The sequence below is a fragment of the Chiloscyllium plagiosum genome, chromosome 14 (genome assembly GCF_004010195.1).
Source record: "Chiloscyllium plagiosum isolate BGI_BamShark_2017 chromosome 14, ASM401019v2, whole genome shotgun sequence".
In the NCBI taxonomy this organism is placed as follows: Eukaryota; Metazoa; Chordata; class Chondrichthyes; order Orectolobiformes; family Hemiscylliidae; genus Chiloscyllium; species Chiloscyllium plagiosum.
In genome coordinates, this window is record NC_057723.1 from 24,952,929 (window position 1) to 24,966,028 (window position 13,100).

Below are 13,100 nucleotides of genomic sequence, written 5' to 3' on the forward strand. Positions count from 1 at the left end.
ACTCTCTCCCCACCCCTACCCTCCTCTAGCTTATCTCTCCATGCTTCAGGCTCTCTGCCTTTATTCCTGATGAAGGGCTTTTGCCCGAAACGTCGATTTTGCCTGTCCTCGGATGCTGCCTGAATTGCTGTGCTCTTCCAGCACCACTAATCCAGAACCTGGTCAGTCATGTCTAGGGGTTGCTCATTTAAGTCGGTCACAGTTCTGAGCAATCACAGTCCTGTGGGTCTGTTAAGTATGGTCCAATAGTGCCTGTAGGGACAGACTGGGGGTCACAACCAAAAGGGATAGCGGTGTCAAGGTGTGTGTGCATGTGCATGTGTGTGTGTGTGTGTGTGGTGCTAGAGACATGATTTCAGATGGTGACAAGGGCAGAGATGGAGTGAAACTCAAAGTATGTTGAGGGGGGATAGTAGGTAGAACAGCATTAAAGTGCATTGTAGGCTGCAGGAGGGGAATTAATTAGCAGTAAGTATCATGGTCAATGTCAATTTGAAAGCTGAGAGTGCAGGGTTTAGGTCTGCTGGATACTGGAGAGGCAAACACATGAATGCATTTGCGAACTTGAGCTATATTTTATTTAGAATTATCTCTTTGGCCATTTGCAATGCATGCAGAGTTAAAGTCCTTAAACTTCAAACACTGGTCAAAAGCAAATTGCACCAATTATGTTAGTACTTGCAAATATAACATTTGGATCTTAATGTGGGCATCAAACTGGTTCAGTGGTTAGCACTGTTGCATCACAGAGGCAGGGACCTGCGTTTGATTCCAACCTCAAGTGACTATCTTTGTGGAATTTGCACATTCTCACAGTGTCTGCATGGGTTTCCACTGAGTGTTCCAGTTTCCTCCCCAAGTTTAAAGTTATACAGTTAAGTGGTGTCGCCATGGTAAATTGTCTCACGGTGTCTGGGGACGTGAAGGCTAGCTGGGTTAGCCACGATAAAAGGCAGGTGAGGTGATAGGGTGAGAAGGCTTGATGTGGATAGGATGTTCTTCGGAGGGGCGGTGCAGGCTCAATGGGCTGAATGGCCTCTTTCTTCACCTTAGGAATTCTACGTTTAACTAAGTTAGCAACAATGACTTAAAAGGAGATGAATGCTATTCACTGATAATAACACTTCCTAGAGTGCTGTGTGACAAAGGAAACATTGCTTCATTATGTGTCACATAAGAATGCCTATAGACCTTAGTGAAAGCAAGTTAAAGGTTGATGAGGATCTGGGATGAGAAGGTGTTTGGAACACAACAGGCAGTCCCTTTTTGACGTAATGTACTTGTCACTCACCTGGCGTGGCACGTTCACATTCACATTGAATCTGCCACCTGGGCCATGACAGAGCAGGTGCTAGGCCAACCAAGAATATGGTGCTGCTGCTCGATCCAACCTGTGGGAGCCCTCCAGTCATGTCCAGGCAGAATATGCCACATCATCCTTGCTCTGTAACCTGGAGCAGGCAACAAGATCATGTGGTAGATATTGGGAGGCCAGGAAAAGTCTTCTGATAAAGAGAAGGAGGAGGTCACTGGGGAGGATGAAGCTCCTCTTGTGAATGATTGAGTTGTGATGGGCATTATAAGCCAGAGAGAACTGGACTGATAGATAAGAGGAGGATGCAGCAGACTATCACAGAGCATTAATTAGCCATTGGTCATGATGCCAGCGTTTGGTTTGTATTGTGGAGGGTGAGAAAAGCTATTGTTTGGAATTGTCTTACTGTATGTGATGCTCCCCCATTGGACTATAACAAGACACAGGTGTCCAATTGGCATTAGGAACAAAGTAGTGGTTGCTTAGAGAGGATGTTTAGGAGGGATATAGCTAAAGACAGGTAAGCTCTGTGGCCTGGTTAAAAGTGACTAGATTGAGAGAATGAGGCTATGTGTCAGCTTTAAATTAAAACCGAAAGCAAATCAGATATTGTAAATCAGATACGAAAAATGAAATTGTTGGAAAATCTCAGTAGGTCTGGCAGCATTGTGGTGAGAAATCAGAATTCATGAGTCAAGTTGCGTGTCACTTCATCAGAACTGATGGTAGCTACTTTACATGCAGAAGATAGGATGTGAGGAGGGGGTAGGGAGTAAATTTTAAGTGTGGATAGAGCCCAGAAAGAGAGAAATGCAGTAAGACAGACAAAGGAATACACAACAATCACGCTGGGAGAGGGAATAGCTGTTAGAGTAAGAGAAGACCTTTTAGAACAGAGAAACTTATTTAGCAGGAGAGTGGTGAATCTATGGAATTCTCTGCCACAGAGGGCTGTGGAGATCAGGACATTGAATATATTTAAGACAAAGGTAGATAGGTTCTGAATTGTTAGGGGGATCAAGGGTTACAGGGAGAAAGAGGGAGAATAGAGAAACTTATTAGCCATGATTAAATGGTGAGAGTGTGGCGCTAGAAAAGCACAGCAGGTCAGGCAGCATCTGAGGAGCAAGAGAATCGACGTTAATCAAGCCCTTAATCAAGAATAGGCTTGTGGGTCGGGGGCTGAGAGATAAATGGGAGACCTATTGCATTCTCAGCTCCCTTCCCCCCAACCCCAGTGCCCCTCCCATTTGTCTCTCAGCACCCCCCAGCCCTTTCCTGGTGAAGGGCTTATACCCAAAATGTTGATTCTCCTGCTCCTTGATTGCTGCCTGATTTGCTGTGCTTTTCCAGTGCCACTATGACCTCCAGCATCTGCAGTCCTCACTTTCTCCTAGAAGATTAAATGGCGGAGCAGAGTGGACAGGCTGAATGGCCTAATTTCTGTTCCTAGGAATATGGTCTTATGGTCTTATCAATGGGGACTCTTAAGTGACTAATAATAGTGGTATGTAACAGCATGCTATGTGAAAACAAGGTCTGGTCGTGGGGATTGAGGTAAGGATAGAGGACAGCTCAAACCTGATATTATCAAATTCAATATTGACTCCCCAGGAGGAAAGTGAGTTCCTGTTCTTCCAGCTTGCACTGAGTTTTGCTGGAGCACTACAGCAAGCCTGAGATAGGGATGTTGGTCAGGGAACTGGAAGTTCAGGGCCCTTTTTTCAAACAGAACACAATGCAGTAGACTAGATTGTGTAAAGTGCAGGTAAAGCACTGCTTCACCTGGAAGGTATGTTTGTGCTCTTGGATAGTGAGGAGGCAGGAAGTAAATGGGCAGGTGTTACACTTTCTGTGATTGTAGCAGAAGGTGCCATGAGGCTGTTGGGAGGACAGTGTTGGGAGTGAAAGAAGAATGGACCATGGTGTCCCGGAGAGAACAGTCCCTATGGAAGGCTGACAAGGGAGGAAAGTGGGATATGAGTGTGCTGGTGGTATCTTGCTGAAGGTGGCAGAAATGGCAGCTAATGATGCCCTGGATGTGGATGCTGGGGGATGGTAGGGAAGGGCAAGGGGGTCCTTATCACTGTTGGGGGAAGGAAGAGAGGGGATGACTGCGAAAGTGCAGGAGATTGGTCTGACTCGGCTGAGGGCCCTGTCAACAACAGTGCTGGGGAATCTTCGGTTGAGGAAGAGGGTGAGCATTTAGGAGGCTTTCTTGTCGAAGTTGTCATTATTGGAAAAATGCCAAGGAGATGGAGGAACTGGGATAATGGAATAGAGTCTTTACAGGAAGCAGACTGTGAGGATGCCTAATCCAGCTAACTGTGGGAGTTGTGGGTTTATAAAGGATATTGATGGCCAGTCAATCCCCAGAAATGGAAACAGTGCTACCGAGGAAGGGAAGGGAGAATTCAGAAATAGACCAGGTGAAGGTGAGAATGGGGTGGAAATTGGAAGTGAAATTGATAAATGTTTCTAATTCTGGACACACAGGGAGGCAGCACCGATGCTATCATCGATATAGTGGAGAAAGAGTTGTGGGTAGGGAGCCAGAATGGGACTGGAACAAGAGATGTTCCGCATACCCCACAAAGAGACAGGCATATCTGATGCCAATGCAGGTACCTATGGTCACGCCTCTGACCTGAAGAAAATGAGAGAAGTTCAAGAGAATTTGTTGAAGGTAAGCATGAGCTTGGCCAGGCGGAAGAGATTGTTGGTGGATGCAGACTGTTCAGGAAGAAGCAGAGAGCCCTGATACTATCCTGGTGGGGGTTGGATGTGTAAAGGGATCACACGTCCGTGGTAAAAAGGAGGTGGCTGGACCCCGCAAGCTCGAACTTCTGAAACTCACATCAAACATCTGAGGAATCGCGGATGCATGTGGGCAGGGACTGGACCTGGGGAGAAAAGACTGAGTCAAGGTCGGAAGAGATGAATTCAGTGGGGCAGGAGCAGGATGAAGTAATGAGTCTGCCCAGGCAGTCCCGTTTTGTGAATTTTAGGAAGGAAGTAGAAGCAAGTTGTATAGGGGTTGGGAGACTATCAGCTTGGAGGCAGTGAGGGGTAAACACCTGATGAAATGAGGTTGATGACATTTGTCCATCCTTCTTACTACTGATATGCCATGAGCAAATCGACTTTGTGGCTGCTGGGCCATTATGTTGCCAGTAAGGGGAAATGCTGACACTTTTTCCGGGTGCACAGTAGCCTTTTACAGAAAGAGCAAATCTGCCAATCTTTTGGAGAAGTCCATTAATGAAGATATTTTGGTAAGAGATACAAAGAAATCTCTTTTAGCCTTGCAATGAAATACTCACCAAAAAACTCAGCACAACTCACACAGAGCCACACAACTGCCTGATGAAGGAGCAATGCTCTGAAAGCTAGTGTTTCCAAATAAATCTGTTGGACTATAACCTGGTGTTGTGCGAATTTTAACCTTGAGCCAAAAAAGTCAGATTCAGCCCCATGTCAGTAGCTAAGAGTTTGTATTAATTTGTTCTTTCATAGTCCATGACATCATCTAAACCATTTAAAGTATCATTACAGCTAATGTTCTTGAGAATTTGGTAATGGTGTAAAGGGATTCAGGTCATTGAATTAATCTTGACAAAGTTATGCTTTAATTCTTTTGGAGATATTCTATTTCATGAGGTACCATAGCAAATGCTTACTTTTGTTTATCGACATTAGACAAAACTTTGCATTTTGTGGCCCCCAGGCCAGCTTACTGATATAGTTGTTGATCCATTAAAGCTTATTTTTGTACTGTGAGTACTTAATTGTTTGACTGCAAGAAGACACTGTAATACCACATTCTATTGGGCAATTAGGGACAGAGAATACATGTTGGCCTAGCTAGCATTGCCCGCATCCTCTGAATGAATAAGAAAACAAATCAAAAAAAGAACGTAGCTGTCAAAAATAAAATTGTAAGGGTGTGAAAAACTAAGCATTCTGATTTAGAATGTGTCACAATTGGAATTGAATTGGAATTTGAGTGTTGAACCAATTATGACTTCATGCCGTCCAAATGTCAAAATCAGTGCCAAGAAATATAAAGACTTGTTTTCAGTGATTGCTATAGATAATGAAAGACATGAAAAGGTGTGTCCTTGATTGGGAAACTCAGGCACATTTCTATCTGCTACGATAAAAGGAAACACTATCAACTGTGAGGTAAACAAGGGAGTAGATTGTAAAACCAGTCATTATATAACAAGATTCCACAGATATGAAGGGTGGGACAGTGAGAGAAATGTTGGTTTCTTGTTACACTAAATGTAAATGTGCTGGAATATTTAAAGGAGGTGCATTTTTTGAACAAGCTTCCTGTACTGTATTACAGTTTTGACTAAATTTGACATTTTCCAGTGATTGTTGCATTGACCAATTAGAGGCATTTCCATTTCAGGCACATAATATCACCAACAAGCCCACATCCAATGAAGCAGGGCACAACTTATGCTGCATGTACTTTGCCAAAGGATTTTCCTTTCTATCAAACCTCAGAAGTGTATGTTTTAATTTTGCACAGTGGCTATGCATGTTGTCTTCAAGTTAAATTTCAAACTGGGATTGATTATGGCTAGTTTTCGTGCCTTGGGATTTTATAAATGTCTATCTGAAAGAGGGGACAAGGTCTCAATTGACTATTTCATGTAAAAGCAGTACCCCGACAGTGCAGCATTGCCTCATTATGTGGAATTTAATCTGAAGTCACTGAAGATGGGCATGACTCTACATTTCTCTAGTTCAGTGGCAGAAGTGCAACTGACAGAACCATTTTTAACAACAGAGATCCCTTGAAATCCCTTTTTAGGACATAGAAAGTCATCATTTTGGCAAGGAACATTAAAAGATGGTAAAATATCAAATCGTAAGTCAAGTCATATTCAACTCTGGGTAGGTCTGGGTGGAATACTCTTTGAAGTGTCTTGTAGACTCGATGGGCTGAATGGTCTTCTTCCACACTGTAAAGATTCTATGAAACTAACTTTTTGTCTCTCCAACGATGCTGCCAAATTTGCTAATTATTTCCAAAAGTTAAATTACCAGTGACTGCTTCATGCACAATTCTAAAAGACATTAAGGGCTGAACTCCCATTTTTTTGGCAAAATATTTCTTTTGGTGAAATTCATGGAAAGTGATCCACTATAGCATATGGCAACTTTTCTCACACAGGCGCCGACATCCTCATTAAGTATGCAACCAACCTCTGTACATCTATTGGATAGAATTGTGCAGAAAGAGAGGAGGAAGGACTTGCCACTGCTGAGTCTTGGCATGCTCTCACCAATGGAGCAGTATGTGAACACCAGCTCCACAGCATCTCAGATGCTGCAAACCAGGAACTGTCCCTTACACAGTGATCCTGTACCACTCTAACTCAGCAACCAGCTCAGAAAGGAAAGCTGGCACCCCTGATTTGCCAACAGGACCCTGGAGGACTGGTGGATCGAGTTTTCAAAAGATGAGCATTTTCCTCCAGATCGCCAAAGACAGACACAGCATCAGAGGCAGCGAGGCTGGACAAAGGTAGCGGCCAATGTTAGTGTGGTCTCCAGGGTCAAACTCAATGCCCAGTAGTATGACCCAAAGAACTTGGAAGAGGCAGAAACTTGCCAACAGGACTTCCTTAGTATGTACACATCATAGCAAGTCCTAGAATATCTAGCACACTTCTCTAAAACCTGGCACCAATGGTCACAGATAAGCAGGACATTGATCGAATGGAAGCCTTTGAGCTTTATAAACACTGGCAGATTGGTGAGAGTGTACTCCTATGCAATGTGAATGCAGTCTATAACATCCTATTCCTTGGGAAATCCAGAGATGTCATAGAATCTCATTGGCTGCGCAGCTTGACACTCATCATGGGGAAGGATATAGACCAGTGTCACCTGGAGAAAAGAGCATTGGTGATGTACTGGTGGTACTTCAGTCTCCATTGATGCAGGGTTCCAAGAGCTAGACAATAGAAGTAAAGCTGATTGATTCAGTGTCTGATCAATCTCCATTGCCTCCTTGGAGGATCTTCACCTGCTGCAAGTCCTTGAGAGGCAGCTATTGGATATCACACTGGAATGGAGGACAATGCTTTAATTCTCACTTCTTTGATACTGTTGTTGGATTTCCAACAGGACCACAACGATTACTTCAGCCGCAGGTGCCATCTCAAATACGTGTGGGGAATGTCAGAATTGAGTGTCATATTAATAGTACTCCTGATCTCATGCATCAATCACAGTGAACTTGACAAGTTGTGCTTTGATACAATGTATGTTGCAGAAGTTGGAAAGGGCTGAGCTGAGCTATGTAGCCTTATACAGATGTGTGTTGCAGGTCCAAAGTGCTAATGCTACCGTAGTGGAATTCAGACAGATACCTAACCCAGTAGCGTCCCCTCCCAAAACATATGCCATATTTTAATATCACAGACCATGTCCTTGCATACTTATAGTTGAGTGTGAGAATGTAGCTGCTTTGAAGCATTGGATACAAACTTCCCAACCCATAGGTGACAGGAGCAATGGTGAGTCAGTTGGGAAATTGTGGTGAGTTTAGCAAAAATGTAATTTTCAATGTTAAGAAGAGAAAGCTTGATTCTGCAATCAAACTTTGAAAAGCAAGATGAGAATTACTGTTGTGAGAAGAATATCTGCATGCATTTTTATGCTGTTACCACCAAATCCTGCCTGATTGACATGCGTTTCTAATTCTCCCATGCACCAGAGAAAAAAAACAGTGCCAATTCCCAACATGGAAATGTCAGAGCAGGTATCCGGCATCTCCAGTTCGCCACTTATTCCTCTGGGCCTCTACCTTGGATTGAAGTCACAAGCATTTTAGCACAGTCTAAAGGCAGAGACTGCTCACATGGTCCTATCCACGGACATCAATATTGGACACATAGTGGCCTCATCGCAGTTTCATGATATATCTCCAACACACTTACAATACAGTTCACCACTCCTCACTTAATCTCGAGCCACTCACTCACTTTCTGTCCACTTGGATGCTCATAAGGTTTCTGCCTTGCCTTTCTTTTTAGTGTGTTGCTCCCTCAGCCAAAGCTTAAAGGTTTGCAGTACTGCTAAGCCTTCCCCTTTATTGCAGACATAAAGCCAGACAGTTTGTAATGATTGTCAGCAGTGATCAGTCAAAGGGATGAACATGTTGTTGCACAGCAAAATGCTACATCAATTTTATACCTACAGCATGTGCCAGCAACGTAGAGGACAAATACATTTCTTATACTTTAATCAAACAGTGATGTCTCAAAACTGAAAGGACCACTCCTCAGTCATATCAAGCAAGATAGTCATCAGTCAGGAATATTAGCACCGTAAGTCAAGACATCATCTGATTTCAGTTTGGGGATCTGGGAATGAACCAGGGTCAGCGGTTCCATATCACTGGAATCTGGGGAGTGGGCCACAGTCAGTTCTGCAGGTCCAATGCAACTAGCCTTCCCATTGGATGTTAAGTCAGTTGAAAATGTGCACTGAAATCAGTTAGAGGTCTGTTCATTCATCATTTGTGGGATCTCTCCAAGTCAGACCGTTTGTGAATCCCAATCTGTCCACTGAATGTTCAAAGGGTTTATCAGAGACCCCTTGCTGTGGCAGGGGAGCTAGGGAACTCAGTTGTGGGGATTGTAGGTACACAATGGTGATAATACTTCTGAAGCTAGATGACTCCCATATAAGGTGGGAAGGCAATAGAACATAGACAAGAAGGCAATAGAACATAGAGAAGAAAGCAATACTTTGGGAGAGGGAGGTCATCAATAGTACCACCCTGTATTTGATGGGTGAACTATGCACAACGTGTCTAGTATGGAACGCAGTATGCCTGGGGCTCAGGGGGTAACCTGGGGAAATAAACACTTAATGTGGGAACACTGGAAATATAAAAGCCAATAACATTAACAGCCTTTCACTAATGTCTGATATATTGCACCTTCATAATGCATGTGAGAATATATAGATAATAAGCAGACGTTTGGCTGCCTCCATGGACAGGTTGGTGCCTGCCAAGGATAGCCAGGTTCAGCATCCTCAGGTTCTACTGGATGTATGCAGACAGTTGCACTTCCTCACCTTAAACATTGGCACTCAGCACCATGATGCACCAAAGATGCAGAAAAGCCACAGTCACTTGTCTTCCATAGAATGTTGTGAAAATGGTCATGCATGTGTAAATATGTGCTCATTTTTAATCATCAGCCGTGGAAATGAATATTATTTCAGTTGCAACTACAGGAGTGGAGATACAGAGAGTCAACACCCTTAGTGCCTCATGATACTCTAACCCCGTCTGAGCGATAGCTATCCTGTTCATTGTGACATACAAGCAGGAAGCTTTATTGTGGCTGAATAAGGGAACATAAAACATTGTGTAGACTCCCATCTTCCACTTACTAGTGTATTCATTAGAGGCCATCATTACAGTTACATGACATGTGAGTTGACAAGGCTCCCCTTGTTCCACAGCACCTTTGAGAAGTTCCACAAGTGATGGGACACATTTGACTATTATTCGTCTGTTTTTAATCATTTCCCCTGTCTTCTGCATCACGGAGGTGACAGTGTTAACTCATATTTCATGTAACTATGATGATAGACTGTAATAAATGTAATGAAAAATGTAATGATTGATGTAGATCTGGGATGGAAAGTGGAATTGGAGTGCTGTAGGAACTCAATTTTATTGTAATATTTTGATCACTCAGTTAGTGCGACACCTTCACCAGGTTTGTGCACTTGCTCTGGCCAGGGCCATGGTAGAGCTGGCAATAAGGCTGCCGAAGGTCTAGTTCCACAGCTTGGAGAAGGTCTGGGGGGATCCCTGTAGTATAGTATAGATCCCTCTAGAATGCGCCACACCATCCTTGCTCTGCATAATTGAAGCAACCAACGATGCATTGTAAAAGATGCTAAGGAGCCTAGAGAATGGGAGCAGTCACCCAAGTAGGAGGATGAGGACATTGAGCTGGAAAAATCTCAAGTTATTGATGACAGAGCTCAGCTATATTAGGTGCCAAGTGACAGAGGGGACGTGGTTAACACCCCAGTTCTAATTGACAGGGTGTGGGTATAAAAGAGCATCATGGACTGTCAAGATCAATGTGCCAACATTTGTTTGTATGGTAGGGGAGACCAGCAAACCCTAATCATGCCCTTTGTGCTCATTTTCACTGACTGAAAATAGATGCTTTGTTTGGATGTGTCCAAAATCGTGCCTGTATGTGATGCTTCCCTGGACACGATTCAAGTGATCACTAGGTAATGGAGAATGAGTATTAGGCCTCAAAGATGGTATTTAGGTGGGATGTTTCTAAAGATAGGTGAACTATTTGGGCCGTTGGTTAAACAGTGATTAGGATGAGCAAATAGTGTTGGATATGTGAGGAGTGATCTATGTGAAATGGCCAGAGCAACTTTGTGTCATTTCATTAATGCTGAAGGGCAACACTAAATTTCAACTATTTGTCTTGGTGTAGAGTTTCTCAAACATGCTGTGAATGCTAGGGTGCTTTATTTTCAGCAGATATCTGCTGAGCGGTGAGTTGTTCTGGGAAATGGTGTGTTGTAAAATAGGGATATAATTGGATGGAGGAGGTAATATAGCAGTAGGGCAGGTCGGTCATGAGCTGAATTTGATAAGATATTATATGAAATTTGTCTAGCGTGGCAAGATTCCCTTCAAAATATTTGATGCAACTCACATTTAATTTCAAATACTAAGATTCAACCCATAGTCTCAAAATAGAATAACGTCAAATCTATTTGCATCGAGTTTAAAAATTAAGCTGTATTAATTTTTGTAAGCCAACATTATTAAGGGATATGGAGCAAGGGTGGATAGTTAGAATCAAATCAGTTATAATTTAATTGAATGGTGGAATAGGTTCAAGGAGCTAAACAACATAGTCTTGTTCCATTGTTCTTTTGTAATTTGTTAGAATATTCAAGAAAGCCAAAAACTACTTGGGTTAAACTGTCCTGGTTTATAATTTCAACTTTTCAAAAGCTTTGTAATTTCTCCCAGGTATGACTAACATCATATAATTTCATTCATCCAATTGATTCAGCTATGGTATATGTTATTATAATCCTAGCAAAGAAAGGGAATAGGAAAAATGGATTAATTATCTAAGAATGGTTAGTACTATTGTTGGAATTTATGCTGACATTCTTCTCTAATATACCTGGATTGCAACTCCTGTCAAAATGTCCTACCTTGACCATGTTTACACGTGTTGTTTATCTAACTTTCATTGACTTTATTCCCATGACTGCAAATGGCTTTTAAGTACAGTAAATGATTGCATACAGGAACTGTTTTACTCTTGGAATTTGGCGTAAGGAAAGGAAGGAGTAATAATCTCTGCTGGTGTTTTTAGAACTGAATCAAATGTTGGTAAGCTTAAAATATTACATTTATTTCTAATCATTTTTGACTCAAACATTGTGTTTGGGAAGGTGGAATGTAAAGTAATAATAGATTCGGTTATATCTTGACAAGAACAAACTGTGAAAATGCAAGAACAAACCATCACCATTCACACAGATTTTAGATTCATGTTATGTTTTGTACTTACAATATGTCAAAAATTAATTTTGTTAATCCATGATCTTCAATTGAAAGCTACTAACATGATTGCAATATTATTCCTGATAGTTCTAAGTAAGGTATCAAAACTAAAGATAACCAAATAGTATTTTCCATGTATCTTTTGAGTTTTACATTTACTCTTTTTTTATCTCCCCTTTCTTTCTATCCTTACTCAAATGTTTGAATACTGATGCACACTTCAAAACAACTGTAATAAGTATTGTGTAACTACAGAGAAAACTTGAGATCTGAACTCCAGTCACTCACTATCTTAGATTACAGCATTTAATTCAAGGTTTTGAATTCTATAAAAGTTAGCTGCTGTGAAGTTTGGGGTAAGTTGAAAATGTGCTGCAAGCTGACAGACTTAAGCTTGTTTTAAAGAAGAATTCAACAACAGCTTAGAGCAAAACACCCAAACTGGGAAGTGACTCAAATTTACTTATTCATAGCCATTCTCTTAATGCTGCTATGTTTTAAATCTTACTTTCTCACAGACGCCAATGCTTTCAGAATTATCTCTGAATTGAAGTTTAATCTCCTGGATGCTTCTGACTGAAACACAGGTGAAAAATCACTGTGACATTTATATTAAAAAAAATTAACATTTATAAATATTGATTTTGGGATTGTTTGTCTGAATTGAGAATATGAAGATGTTATTTGATGAAGCTTCCAGGAAAACAACTAAACAGAACTGTCAAATCAACATTTCATGCCTTGTCTTTCACCAGAAATCCTTCTCATGAATAGGGTGCCTAAATTGTGGATTTGTTGGTTTCCATGGATACTGTACCTGACTTTGCAAGACCTTTCAGCCTTTCTGATTTCAGTTACTATCACAAATTGCATTAGAAATGTAAATTTGTGGATTTAGGAAGCAAACAGGAAAGTGGAGTTCAGTCCACAGTCAGATAAACAATCAGCTTATCGAATAACGGAGCAGGCTTGATAAGTATATACCTGCTTCTAAATCCTACCTGTCTAAACAGTCAGCTATATATGCATAAATTTTGCATTCAAAGATTAAATTAATGAAGATATAAAATTCATATATACTACTCATATTATTGCATCTCACTTAAAACTACAGTCATTCTCATTTGAATCAGGTCCAGATTTGGGCAAACAGCACTGAAGGGGCCTTGTTACAAT

General features: G+C 41.6%; 1 protein-coding gene across 6 annotated transcripts in view; it reads left to right on the forward strand.

The window, feature by feature from the left end:
* Positions 1 to 13,100, forward strand: part of LOC122556561 (sorbin and SH3 domain-containing protein 2-like) — a 111,466-nt gene that overhangs the window by 10,067 nt on the left and 88,299 nt on the right. For 5 of the 6 annotated variants that reach the window (XM_043703368.1, XM_043703371.1, XM_043703370.1 and 2 more), the window contains exon 2: positions 12,443 to 12,511. The exons of the other annotated variant lie outside the window; for it this stretch is intronic. The gene's annotated coding sequence lies outside the window, so the exon portion shown is untranslated. The remainder of the gene's footprint in view (positions 1 to 12,442; positions 12,512 to 13,100) is intronic. 6 annotated transcript variants of the gene reach the window in all.